Source organism: Alligator sinensis, unplaced genomic scaffold (genome assembly GCF_000455745.1).
Source record: "Alligator sinensis unplaced genomic scaffold, ASM45574v1 scaffold308_2, whole genome shotgun sequence".
Lineage (NCBI taxonomy): Eukaryota > Metazoa > Chordata > Crocodylia > Alligatoridae > Alligator > Alligator sinensis.
In genome coordinates this window covers 2,289,195-2,302,088 of record NW_005842082.1, presented here as the reverse complement: position 1 = coordinate 2,302,088, position 12,894 = coordinate 2,289,195, and positions in this window count along the sequence as shown.

Genomic DNA, 12,894 nt, shown 5'->3' with positions numbered 1-12,894 from the left:
ACTATTCAGTTGGTCTACTAAAAGATACCACATTTATCCAAAGAACTTTGTCTGCTAGTGTTATGTCCTTAGACCAACATGGCTACAACCTATACCCCTAGTACCTGTCCCCAGTCAGGTGAACGGAAGGAGGCAGGGCCCTGGGAACATCTAAGCATCAGTGCTGGGGCTGGCAGAGAGAGTTCTCTGGCAGCTGCTGGAGAAGAAGCTCCTGAATGAAAGGAAAGAAAGGATCTGTGACACTTTGGCTGCATGAGATGCTGCTGGTGCTACTGTGCTGCTTACTTATCTGTTGTTATTTAAAGTGGTGGACCAGACTGAGACTGTAGGGGAGGACGAGACCTCATTGGGATACACTACTGTATCATGGACAGGCCCCAGTGCCAGTGAAGGCACGCCTTAACACACACACAAAGTCACATGTCATGAGTTCTACTTGTCAGCAGCTTGAGGTACAGTTTCCCAGAAACCCCTGCACCTATCTCCTTGAACCCTGGAAGACATCATGGCCTAAGAAGGGGCTACCATGTCTGCTGCTTTCCCCCGATGCACCTTAACACAGTCACATGTATGTCACTAGTTTTGCTTGTCAGCAGCTTGAGGTGCAGTTTCCCAGAAACCCCTGAACCTACCTCCTTGAAACTTGGCAGGCTTAATAGCCTCAGAAGGGTCTACCATTCCTTTGAGTTTAATTTGAATCAGGCAAAAAATGACAATGTTATAGGCAGTTTCATGCTTCCCCATTATAGCCTATAGATAAAACATCAAAACAGCATTGAAACAACGAAACGGTTTTGACAAAACAAAATGCAACAATGGTTTTGAAATGAAAAGAAACTTGAAATGAAACACTGTCCCATCAAAATGGTGAAATGGAAGTTGAAACAAAACAGTGCTTTTTCACATGGCCCTACTAATCCCTGAACAGGGTGGCTTTTGCCCTGGAAAAATCAACAGTGAGCCAGCTGATCAATCTAAACATATTGAGGATGGTTTTGAAAGAAGCCAAATTACTGGAGCAGTGTTCGTCAATGTAACAGCCACCTATGATACAGTTAACCACTGACAACTCCTCCACAAGACCCTGGAAATGGCAAATGATCTACAACTTACAGAGCTGATACAAACCCTGATCGAAAACTTTTTTTTTTATTAAACCAAATGGAAGCAAAGTACATGGAGGCAACAGATTAATGGCCTCCCCCAAGGAAGTGTCCTTGCACCACTTATATAGCATCTGTATGAATGACTAACCAATGCATTTGGAAGCAAAATGTTTCATTTATGCAGATGACCTGTGAATAACAGCTGAAAACACTGCCTTTGACTATGTTGAAAAATCCCAAAGTGAGGCACTATTTGGTGTAACCTCATACTACATTGAAAACCAATTATGTGCCGAACCAGTGAAAATGCAAGTATGTGTCTTTCATCTGAAAAACGATGAAGCCAAATGCCAGCTCAATATTACATGATCTAGGACCCCAATGTAATGCCATCAAAATCTAGTTTACCTTGGAGTCACCATCGATCAAACCTACAAACATACAAAGAACACACCGTGAAGATAAAAGCTAAGGTGAGCACTCGTAACAACATTCTATATAACTGGAAATGGGAAGCTAGCCCCTCAGCTATCTGAACCACTGCTCTGGCTCTCAGCTTCTGTTCTGCTGAATATGCATGCCCTGGATAGGAGAGATGTGTACACGCTAGGCTCCTTGACCCCATTTTGAATGATAGCTGCTGATGCATCACAGGATGTCTGAAGCCTGCTAGCCTAAACAATGTGTACCTCCTGACTGGCATCACTCCACTTGACATCAGAAGAGCAGTGGCCAGCTGGACAGAATGATCAAGACAAACTGAAGATGTGAGACACCTGTTGTACAACCATTCTGCAGCACAAAATGGTTTAAAGTTACATAGGAGCTTCCTCACCAGCAACCAACCTATTGTTGCCACACCGAGGGGAGAAACAACTATAGATGAGGAATGAGACGCTGAAGAAAATACCTGACAATGAAAAATTACATTCCAGCAACCGAATCCTTACCATCAGGGGCTGATGAACCATGGCAAAGGTGTTGATGTCTCAACCACCTATGTACTGGAGTTGGACATTCCCAGGAACTAATGAAGAACTGGGGTTATATCATTGGTTCAGCCACCTGTGATGGTGGTACAGACACTGAGACTATGCAACACCTGCTACAATGCCCACTGCTCAAAGGCACATGTACAATGAAAGACCTTGCAAAGTATGATAAATGAGAACAAGCATGTGTAACAAAATGGTCAAATGTGATGTAGAGCAGGGGTTCCCAAAGTTTTTATGCTGTGGCCCGGCAAACTATGGCCCAGAAGTAGCCAAAGCCCAGCAAACCGTGGCCCAGCAGTCACAGCTGACAGCGGCCAGAATTTCTGGTTGGAAGACAGGTAAGGATACCCCCACCCCCTGAGTGGGGGAGTGGGCCAAACCCTGCACTTCTGCAGGCCCAGCAGAAGGAGCCGTGGCCTCTCTGCCAGGCTCCGGGGGGCTGCAGCTTGCTAGTCTGCAGTTACTTCCGGTCTGGCAGCTGACCACGCTGTGGACCAGCAGCTGACCTGCTGCAGCCTGGCACCAGGCTGTGGCCCAGAGATTGAGAACCCCTGGTATAGAGCAATGAGAAAAAGTACTGCACCCTATGGGGACCCCACTACAAGTGTTCTTACTGAATGAATGGCTCACTATTTAAAATAATTTTGTAAAAATGGTTGATTTGTTTTTAATAATTTTATATGTGCAAAATTGATTTTGTTTAATTCTATTTTTTTGGTCTAATTATCTAATCAGAAAGCTCCTTCTGTTGGCACTGGATTTATGACCCATATACCTTGTTCTGGGTGGACCCAAACCCTCAGACTGACCACGACCTCTCGATTCAATAATGCATGAATTTTATTGATACACGGTGATAGCAGATAAGAATAATGCAAACAATTCTATATCTACCAGTCCCAGGGTTCACAGGGTCAAGGTACATCTGGCCAGTACGCAAGCTTCACTCTGAGATTCTCTCTTCAGTATCAGATGTTAGCAGCCTGGAGGTCAGAGGCTCAGGCCCATACTCCCTTAGCGATGGTAAGATGGGCTGGTGGTATGTTCTCTGTCCGTAGTGGCCTCCGGTTTCCCTCTTGGGGACCCTTTGCTGCTCTGAAATCCCTCCTTTTGTATCCTCTTCCTCCTCTGATGACTCATCTTTGGGAATCATTTATTGGTCTCCCTGTGATTGTCATACTGCCCCTGTTCTGTCCTGTCAGTGTATTCCTTTGTTTCACAAACCCATCACATGTACACATCCTAATTTGGGCTTTTACCGGTTTCTCCTAATTTGGTCCATCTACCAATACCGGAAACCCCAGGGGCTCTGTAGTGGGCACTGTGACCTCACACCAATGCTGCCAAGTCCCTTATCTCTGTTTGGGTAAACTGTTCATGTCTTTAATTTCCCAGCCTGTGTGTTTGCTTGCTTCTTGCCTGTGTCAGATACAGTGGGCCTTGAAGGAAACTGTCACAAACATGGCTTTTAGAAACCAATTAACCCTTGCTATTACCCTGGGCCATTGTCCTAATGCAATATCTACTTTATGTTGAGGCCAATTCTCAAAAGCAAACCTCTAAATACCATTTTGTAACCATCACTTTCAGATGCTTGAAAGCAAGTTATCTGCTTCCTGGAGATATAAAATGTTTAACTTTAGCAGATGCTAGTTAACATCCTCCTTAGTTACTGTTGGGGAAAAAAAAGTATTTTATGATCTCTATAACCTGTGAACGTGTCATTCTGCTTCTTCCCAAAATACAGAATAGGAATATGTACTGAATACCTTTTCTATCCCATTACTAACAATATTACTGTATCTGTATCATAACAGACTTAAACCATTGCTATAAATTCTTTTGTCCCTAATATATTTACAAAATTCCCTATTAACTGTAACCCTCCTTGTCATACATTTTTCACTGATACCAATAACTTCTCATACCTATTGAATATATTTTATAATGGCTAAGTTAATTCTTCTTCTCACCTGCTATACATTTTGGAGATTTTTATCATTACTTGTACTTCCCTCCTTACCCAAGATAGTTTTTAACTGAAGAAAACTTCATTTTGAGCCTAATTGGAGCATGGATATTGAATTGAATTTTTTTCCCCATCTTCATGGTAAAAAGGGAAGGACAGATAATGCAGTGACCACCATTAACATCTTGTACCTGTCAGATAGAACCATAAAGGTAGATCCAGGTTAAAAGATTACATTCTGATTTTGGGAAGCATATAATAAGCAGTTAAAAGCAGAGATGCACTTCAGACATTGTTATTAACATTGAATCCCCAGAATTATACTGAAGACCTTAATTTTTCAGTAAAAATAAAATACTGTATGGAAACAATGATAATCCTAGAAAAGTATAAATCCTTAAAGTATTGACATTAGAAAAGATAACAATCTTCTAATACTAAGAATACTCATAATATTGTATGTTCTTTAACATGTTCATTCAAATAAGATTTTGATTAGTAAATTGTGCATAGATCTGTGTATGTAATGGACTTTTTGTTTTAGTAGCCAAACCAAATAAAAAGGAAAAAGGAAGAAAAATCTGTATTAATTGAAAAGAAATAGATTATTTTGTGGGAGGGGATCTCCAACTCTGTAACCTCAGCCCCAGCAACAAGGCCTGGCTGACCATGTCACTGCTGGTTGCCAGTAGCACCAGCTCCTCCCTTGGGGCAGCCCCTGCCCGGGCAGCCACATGCCATGCCTCTCAGAATGATGACTCCATCTGGACCCACAAGCCATAGCCACCACAGCGGACTAACCTGAGCCCTGCCTGCCAGCCCTGCCCATATGGTAAGCCCCCACACTGATGGGAGGACTTTCTCCGCTCCAGCCCCTGCTCCCAGCTCCTGCCTCCTGTCCTTACCTGGCCTGGTCACACTTCCCTAGCCCCCAGCTTCACCTGCCACAACACACAGGGAGTCAGGAGGTAGTGCAAAACTTTATTGAGCAGCCTGTGCCCTCATAGCTAGGCAGGCATGGGCCTCTCACATGCCAAGGAATGCATCAGTGCCAACAGCGATGCCCTCCTCAGCTGTGGGGAGCAAGGACAAGTAGTGCAACCACTGGTAGCCCTGAAGGCAGTGGCAGAGGTTGCAGGATAGTGTGGGCTTCCTTGCTGCACCATCAAAGCTCAGGGTCCCATGCCAGGTGTGTAGGTGTTCGTGGGGCACCATGGCCAGCAGCAGCAGCAGGGCATAGTGGATTGGGCAGCCCTCAGTCCATGCAAACAGCTCCTCATGCTGCATCTGGGACATGTGCAACAGGGTCATGCTCGGGGTGCAGAGTGTGGTGGGGGAGGGGGAGCTGGCCCCAGGGCATCTCCCTGGAGAGGCCCCCTGTGGAGAGGTTGGGGGCATGGGCAGCTCCATGTCCCAGTCATCTGGAAGCTCTGCACCCTGGAAGCCCGGGCACCATGGTTTTGGTGGCAGCACAGGAGACAGGCTGGGCTACCACAGGAGAAAGCAGGAAGTGGGGTCTCGAGTCATGACAGTAGTTGCTTCCAGGAGCCAGGCCAGTTGCAGCCTGAGAAGGGGGCAGGGGAGGCAGGCTGCCTGCGGCCAGCACCGAGTGTCCTGCTGGCCCCTGCAGAGCAAGTGGGGATGGGGGGCTTGCCTGGCAGCCGCCTGAGCCCAGGCCTGCCTGGCCAACTTACCATGGTCATTGGGCACCTGTGTACACAGGACCCCTGATTTGAGGCTGTGCAGCACCTGACTGAATATATTTGTACAAACTGTGACTTTGCAAGTGTTTTACAAACAAAATACATGTGTACAAGTGTTCGTAGAGTATAAGCATGGTGTACTGAGGATCTATTTCTACCTCAAATAAAGGTTCACGAATTCATTACTGTTTTTACACTATTAAGTCTGCTTTAGCAGACACACCTACTTGACATTTTTGGTTTTGTAGAACATCGCTAGCGGAAACTCTATTCCTCTTTGTCCTTCCTAGCAGCCTTACAGAAGCCAAGTCACTTAGATGAAAGTCTCAAAGAACCATCATTGCAGAAACAGCCATAAGTAATTGTACTTAATGCATAGGGAAAATAAAATATTTAAGTCTAAAAATGAATGCAGACTGAAATGTTACAGTTAATTGGGATCACGTTGTAGGTCCTATAAAGGATGGCTTTTAAAATTAAATTCAGATGTCACTCCTTTTGAATAAAGAAGCAATTAAAATAAATATTGTTCATAGATAATTTATATAATTTATCCACTTAACTTACTTTTGCCAAAAGCCTCTCCCTGTATTTAAAATTATTGAGTGAGAGGCCCATGCCTGCCTAGTAATTTAGACTGTATGTGCTGCAATAAACATCCCACAATTTGTAATTGCATTCTAAAGAGACCTTTGAAAAGAGTCTTTTGGTTTTCAGAACATTTAGGTGTACTTTTTTAAAACCAGTTTTTCTTCTTTTTTAATTTGGTTCTGCACTAACCACAATCGAGTGAATGTATTTAGGAACTCAATGTTTTCAAAAATTTGTTAAATGGATTACTTATTATTATGGGTTTAAATGTATTCAAAACATAACACAAAAGATCCAAGGACATGGTCATAATTCAAATTTTTTGCCGACGGAAAAAAATTCTCGGAGAAATTTACTAACAAGCCTGACCAAAATTAGATATAACTATGCATTCTGTGTTCTGACATGTGATCCCTAAACTAAGCAGTTAATAATTTGAAAGACAGCTATTAATCATTACTACAGAGTTTTGTTTTTGTATTTGCAACAGCCCATCTTTTAAGATATGCCTATATTGCAGAGTTAACCTAAACCATACTGCTACCTGCACACAAAACCCTTTAACCTAGGCTTGTTTGCCTGGTTGATGTTTGAACCTGGGGGCCGCATCCGTACAAGTAGTAGTATGTAGTTACCACAAGGAAAAAAGCAGTGGCATAATCATGCTGCTCCTTTTTGCCCGTGCCCCTGCACATGGGGTTAGCACAAAGAAAAATGCTCTGGATGAGGTAAGGGAGGCTGAGACCAGCACCTGGGCTGACTCCAGCAGCCTTACCTGAGGTTCTGGGGGCCTGCTGCAAATTAGCAGCACAACAAATGCCTGTATGTGCAGCACTACAAACCGGTACCTGTGTACTCATCTGAATGTGCCTGGGTTGTCCTGATATGTATATGCCCAGACACACTCCCTTCCTGTATAAATGGGTAAACACCAGTTCCTTGATAGTAATAAGCCTCATGGTTTTGTATCTCACACTCGGGTTCATGAACCACCTTTGGAGCTGGCCAAGGTATCTACATCACACACTGACCCTGGGTTTAGTCAGATGTGTCTTTGAGATGCAGTCCCAGGGTGTTCTCACACCTACAGATGTGCCCTTTAGCCCCAAATCCCTCTCCGCTGTCTGCTATTTGACTACTAAGAAGAGACTGAGAACTGCCAAGGGACCAGCTTCTTAGCCAAAGGTCCCTCAGCTTTGCCTGTGTCACCAAGGTCTTGTCAACTCTTAGCAGGAGATTTCTTTAGCTAAAAGAACTACACCCTTTTCCAGTCATATGCTCAGATATTATATATCCTGCCTTCTGGAGAAGAAGCCTGCTGTGATCAAATGCCGTGATATCACACCTACCACTGAAAATAAGTAAGTCAATAACAAAATGTGATTAACAAGATACTAAGTTACTAACAAGAGTAATCATAAGAAAACAGTAACCAGATGTTGAGGTACAGACAGACATATAAAAATTAGTAAACAAACACAAAATCAAAACAATGATTTTATCCTATCCTTGGATCTTAGCTATAAGCTCTCAGCTCGCTTCTCAGCTCAACAGGTTCTCTGACCTTCCTGCAGATTTTCTTGGCAGCCTGTTTCAGTCACTATTCCACTAACTGAGGAAATAAAGCACCTTCTGCCCAGGAAACTTTAGACAAACACTTGCTCGCAAGCAAGTCTGAAGTACTTGTATTTATCTGACCAATTCTATTCTTCTATATCAGTCTTAGAGACCAAATATGCATATAACCTCCTGCCCACTAATGTAAAATCCATTTGACCAGTCAGGCAACTTTAGTGATACATTTATGACCGAGGGAATATTTACATCCTTTCAGAAATAAGAATAATTAGCCCAGTCTTCCAGTTCTAATCAAATACTATCTGTGTACAAGATTGCATTTCAAGGGAAACCAATTCCTTGCCTGAGTCAGGCCCTGGTGCCTCATGCCCACACCCAATATGCACAGCTATGCAAAAGCAAATTTTCAGTGTTTATTTCTCCCAACCATCTAGGCCTTTATTCCTTCTGAAGTCCTATCAGCCCTCTTTGACTGGCTATCTTTATAAAAGTATAGAAATACATCCATATCCAACACCCTAATTTATGTACGCATACAAAATTAGACACAGATTATCTTTAGTTGTTTATAGATACCAAACACATTATATAAGTAAACTTAATTCAGAGAAACACACATGACATTCCACAAACACCTCAAAATATTGTGCATTCATAACAATATCCATAACTATATCTTCTGTGGTTGACGTATTTATGTGCTGTTTGTGTTGGGTCAGCTATGGAAATGTGTGCCATCATTATCCCAGATTGTTCCAGCCAAAACCAGGAGCATTTCATTTTTCTGAGCTAGATCTATGCATTCATTCACCCCTTTATAAATCCATGATGCATTCACACCTTAAATACTGTACCCATTTTTGGTCCCCACACCTCAAAAAAGATATACAAGAACTAGAGAAGGTACAGAGAAGGGCAAAAAGGATGATCTGTGGTATGGAGGGGCTTCTATATGAGGAAAGATTAAAGAGGCTAGGGTATTCAGTTTAGAAAAGAAATGCTTGAGGAGGGACATGGTATGGGTTTACAAAATACTAAATGGTGTAGAGAAAGTAAATAGGGATTTATTGTTTACAACCTCTCACATTATAAGAACTAGGGGTCACAAAATAAAACTAGTAGGTTGTAAGTATAAAACTAACAAAAGGCAGGTCTTCTTCATACAGTGTGTAATTAAAGTGTGGAACTCATTGCCACAAGATGTTATGGAAGCTGTCAGTTTAACCAGTTTCAAAAAGAACCTGGATAAATTCTTGAAGAAAAGGTACATCAGTAGCTATTGACCATGGGAGTTACAGCACAGCATCTGAATAAGAATTTCCCAAACCATAAATGCTGGATGCTCCAAATGAGAGAAGAAACACTAGTCATATCCAGTTCACTTTCCCTTTCAGCATCCCTACTGCCAGTATATGACATAGGATCCTGGGCAAGATGGACCTATGGTCTAAAGCGATAAATGGCAGTTTTTATGTTCTAAGTTCTTATGTTCTTTTGGCACAAACTGGAACAGAAGTAAGGAGTGTTACAAATCAAAGAACTGTTTATGTTTCTGTATAGACAATTTAAGAAAACTTCTAGATTGCTGCTTTAGAAGAACAAAGAAAGTAACTCTGCTTTTGATCAAAGGAAGCACATCTGAATTTTGCACCCACCTAGGTGCGCTGGTTTGACACACAGGTCCTCAGAACACCAGTGAAGAGTTGGTATTTTGACTGCAAAGAGGAGTCAACAAGAGAATTGTTTTCAAATGGTACAAATATTCACCTTTCTTTTTCTTTTCAGGGTAATATCTCTGCAGTGCCTCACCTAGATACGTTTGTGAGAGGTATAAGAAAATAGCTTAAACAAAGTTTCTTTTGTTTTAATTTTTTTCGGCACTAACTTTGCTTTATTGTAAATTGTATCTCCCAATATACAAGAAAACCCTTAAGTGTGCTGAATAGCCAAGCTATCCTTCAACTCACCTGTGATCCCAAGCATGAACAGTGACATTGTTGCCAGGACAGTATTTTTCACTGAGAAAAAATATGATGTTTTAGTACAGATAGGGAAAAATGCTCACAAGTTCCTAGCAAAATAGAATTACAATACAGTCTACATCCTTCAGCTCTTGACCACCCCATCCCTGGCAGTTAGGATTGCAGAAACTGTGACACTGTTTTAAGAGTTGACATAAGACATTTACTAGCCCTTTAAAAGTTACCAGATTAAACTTTTGCTTCCTTTGAAATGCTTTGTGATGGCCTTTGTGCTGAAAGCACACAGAGGAATAGTGTCAATGATAAATGCCAAATTGAGAGAGATCATTATAAACACATCCCTCTATCCAGGGACTAGTGTATAGGACGACAAGCGAAGCCGTGGTGTAGGCTGCCCTCAGTAGGAACTCCTTTATAATTTCTAGCAGATATGTGCTACAGGTTTGAGGGTTAGGTCAACAGCATGGATGAAGAACTCATAACTTTTTAAATGAAGCTAATGATGACAACAGTACATGGGACAGCCTAGGTTCACGAGAACGCAATAGTCATTTAAATCCTTATTCTTGGATTCATATAACTTTGTGCATGACCTTTCCTGAGCCATTTCATGTATGTCTTTTCCCCCATCTGTACAAATGGCTAGAAGGATCATCACTAGAGCTGCTTGAAAATATGAGAAAAATATTGAACTTGTCTGTATGTTTTATTGAAATTTTGTTTTTGTTGGAATGTTCTGACTGCTTCTACTATTTAACAGCTACCATTGTAAAGCTTTCGGATCTGAAAAAAAAGCAAGATAGTGGGTACCTATTACCTGTTATTGTGAGAATTAGGAAAATAGGAGCTAGAAGAAGCTTTCCTGATCATAGGGTCCAGTACTGTACATTCATGAGAATCATTTACTTAGAGCATCTGAAAAACTATCTACTCTACCTTCTTGCAAAATACAACCACAACACATATTACAAAATGAAAAACAACCCACATGGATCTACAATCAAAAAGCAGGAAAGACAAAGGAATAGCCAGTGCCTTGCTGGTGTATAGGCAGAAAATTGGTTAATATATGCTGAGAGGATCTGACGTATAGGACCAGGGAACATTACAGAGAAAAAGCAAAATCCCTACAGTCCTTGCCAATCTGACCAAAGAGAAAAAGTCCATAATGGTATGGCAAACAGTTGACAGAAAAGAAAACCCTTTCCCTTAACAGAAAAGAAACCACCTTGCCCAGTACCTAACAATTCAAAATTCTCACCTTTACCAATAGCCAACATCTAATGCTTCAGAGAAAAGCAAAAACAAAACCAAAACAGCTAGATGCCTATAAAGTAGTCATGAAGAACAGTAAGTCAAAAAACCTTTCGGTCTTCTACAGATGACCAGCAGAACTTCCAGAACAGACATTTCTTGTGCAGAAAAAGAGTTCTCTCTCCATCCCAGTATAAAAACTGTAAACAACTGAATCTACATATTACCTTAGTAGTTAATTAACGTAAGAATGCCCTATTCTATTATACTATTCTTCCATTAATTTATCAAGTTTCCTCTTGAAGTGATCCAAGTTGTTTGCCTTCAATATTTTGAAAACCATTCAAAATTCTTTCCTTCTAATTGGACTCTATTTATTTAATTCATACTTTAAGTTTGTTTATAACCAATTTAAAGTCTATCACAGAGTGTCCCCCAGGGAGGGGTGTGAAGGGTGGGGAGTGCTTAATCAAGAATGCTGAAACCTTGTTTGCTCTCTGACAGAGTCCCTTAACCCCCCACTCCCCCATGAATTGGCATGTTTATCTCCTCTGGTATTTGGTATCTTACCTTCTTTGATATATCAACAAAGCCATTCAAGACCTTCTGATCCTCGAAGTCCATCTTGTCTCCTTCTGGACATAGCCAGCCCTGACACCTAACTCTCTATTTTCTGTGCACAGGCTAGGAGGTACACTGAGTCACACAATATTATAACAACATGAACACAGGTAATGGAGAAATATCACAAGAAAACCCATAATCTGTCACATAGCCTTTAACCTTATGCTGGTATTATTGTTTAACTTGAATAGCTCTTCTCCATCTCTAAGAACAATGCCATAAATGTATTTATAAAAAGTAATCATATCCCCTGTCAACCTTTGTTTGCCTCTGTTAAACAAGACAAGCTCTTCCAACCTTTCTTACCATTCTTGGTGGCTATTCTTTTTTGAACATCAGTAACCAAAACTGTACCTAATATTCTAAATTATATCTTAGCAGTGCTTTGCACAATGGTTCTAGTATCTCCTTGTTTCTACTGATTATATCTCAGGTAATACACCCTATAATTCGATTTTCCTTTTCCATGGCCACATAATACTGGCAGCTCATGATCATTTTATGGTCAACAAATGCACCTAGGTCCCTTTCCTCTGTTGCTTCCAGCATGTGAGCCTCCATTTATAACTAAAGTTATGTAATGGTTCCTAAATATATGACTTCACTTCATACCATTATACTTCATACTGTTTCTCATACTCCATGCCTATATAATTAATTCTATATAACAATCTGGGCATCCTATGCATTGGCAATATCCCCCAGTTTAGTATCATCCACAAATTTCATAAGCACACATCTAATTCCTACACTGAGGCTGCTAATGAAAATGTTAAATAAGAGGGGTTCCAAGAGTGATCCCTGAGGAACTCTACTAGTAACCACTCATCTTTCAATATATAATCTGTTGTTTTTACCATTTCAGCCAGCCCCTTATTCACCTCATATTATAGCTTTGATCCCTGTCCTCTTCAGTTTGGCTAATAATTTTCCATGAGGCACAGCATTAGAAGCTTTCCTCAAATCCCAATAGATGAGGTCTGCTGCACTGAATTGAAAATAGATATTGCAGATGGTAGTTATTTTTACTGATAAAAAGTGACCTCTTGAGAGAAATATTACTGCCAGCTGAGATACAGTTTTTTACATGCT